A 2,416-nucleotide genomic window follows, 5' to 3' on the forward strand; every position below is an offset into this window, starting at 1 on the left:
CAATAATTAAAATAAATGAACTGTGATTACATGCAAAACAAGGATGAGTTGTATGAACATAATATTGAACAAAAGAAACAAGACAGAAGAGAAGGGATATTAAATAATTCCATTTATATACATTGTGGTGATAAGGGAATTAAGTTAAAATAGTGGTTAGCCATAAAAATATTGGCTGAATGGAAAAGATTAAAAAAAAATGATAAGTGTTGGCGGGGATGTGGTGAAAGGGGAACTCTCCTACATTGTTGGTGGGAATGTAAATTGGTCTAGCCACTGTGGAGAACAATATGGAGGTTCCTCAAAAAGCTTCAAATAGAACTACCATATGATCCAGTAATTCTACTCCTGGGTATCTACCCAAAGGACAGGAGAATGCTTAGTCAGAAAAGCACTTGCTCAACTATATTTACTGTGGCATTATTCATGATTGCTAAGACATGGAACCAACCTAAATGTCCACAAACAAATGAATGGATTGAAAAAGTGTGGCACATATACTCCTTGGAATATTATTCAGCCATACAAAAGGAAGACCCAGACATTTGATCGAAAGTGAACAAACATGGAAAATTTGTTGTTGAGTGAAGCAAGTCAGGCTATGAAACAGAGACATTTTATGTCTCTACTTAACGTATATTGACTGTCTACACTCTATGGTAGAGACTGAAAGACTGGAGGACATAAAAGCATTGAAAATTATATGGACACTGGGGACAAAGTGGAAGGAGAGTGGGAGAGGGGAAGAGTGCAGGAAGGGAAATTTGGAAGAAAATGGAGAAGTAAGACATTGTGGTATACAGATGTGGTTTGTTGCCTGTTGATGATGTCACGTGTAGTATTCTCAACTCGCCCGGTTTGTGAGTACATCACGTTGGGTAACATCTCTTTACAATCTAAATGATGTATAAATGTACTGAATACATAAATAATAATAAATTATAATAAAAAATTGGTAAAAAAGATAAAACAATTTTAATGACATACAGTAAAAAAAGTTAAAAAAGAATAAATGATCATAATATAAAAAAATGAAAAGCTATTTGCTGATGATAGTATGGATAGTAATATCTTTGTCTTGACTGGTATGCGTGGTATTAGTGCTATAAAAAGATATGTTATATACTGTAAAAATATACATGATTAAATGTAATACTAAAAGTAATTAACAAATACATAAAAAATATTGACTGGAAAGAGGCATTCAAGAGACTTATGGGGTACTGAAAAGATTTTTATTATTTCCATCTGAATGGCAGTTATAAGCATGTGTGAGGGGGTCTTCAAAAGTTCAAATAAAATATATATTATGAAAAAGACTATACCTGAATGTTTAGAATTTTTTTCAAATAAACTATTTTTTAAAAATATTTTTCTTATACATTCAATCACTGTGCATCATCACAGCTTGCAAAATGAATTGTCCCAGTATGAATGTATTGTATATTAGTCCAGTTAAAAATATTATCATACAGGTTATCATCAATAGATAGTTATTTGTTGTTGTTGTTCCTTAAATGTTTTCCTTCTTTCTTTTTCCCCTTGATTCCCTTTCTCTCACCCTTCCCCATTCCAACCCTCCTCTTATACTGTTTCTAGTATCTGCAATTGCTCTCCATGTTTTTATATCTTCCAGTCTTTCAGTTTCTGCTATGGAGTGTAGACATTAAGTGGGGACATGCAATGTAATGTGTCTCTTTTGTAGTCTGGCTTGCTTCACTTAGCATTAAATCTTGATATTCATCCACTTTCTATAAAATGCTAGGGTCTCATTGTTTTTTAAGGCTGAGTAACAGTCCATAGAGTACTTCTGTCACATTTTTCTAATCCATTCATCTTTTCATAGACTTTTAGGTTGGTTGCATGTCTTAGCGATTGTGAATAATGCTGCAATGAACATGAATGTGCATGGACTTCTCTGACTGAGTGTACTCCTATCCTTTGGGTAGATACTCAAGAGTAGAACTGCTGGATCATATGGTAGTTTTATTCAAGGTCTTTGAGGAACCTTCTATTCTTGTCCACAGTGCTGTGCTAATTTACATTCCCACCAACAATGCAGTAGAGTTGCCTTTTCACCATAGCCTCGACAGCACTTACCATTTTTTATTTTTTTAAACTTAGCTGTTCTGAATGGGGTTAGGTGGTACCTCATTGTGGTTTCGATTTGCATTACCCTTATGATGAAAGATGTTGAACACTTGTTCATATGCTTTTTGACTGTATGTCTTCCTTAGAGAATTGTCTGTTTGAGTCATTTGCCCATCTTCAATGGGGTTGTATATATAATATATATATAATTTTATAAGCTACTTGAATTCCCTGTATATTCTGCTCACCAGTCTCTTATCTGAGGAATAGTTTGCAAATATATTCTCCCATTCTGAGGGTCACTGGTTCTCTTTAAATATTATTT

This window comes from Tupaia chinensis, unplaced genomic scaffold (genome assembly GCF_000334495.1).
Source record: "Tupaia chinensis unplaced genomic scaffold, TupChi_1.0 Scaffold144027_1, whole genome shotgun sequence".
Classification (NCBI taxonomy): domain Eukaryota; kingdom Metazoa; phylum Chordata; class Mammalia; order Scandentia; family Tupaiidae; genus Tupaia; species Tupaia belangeri.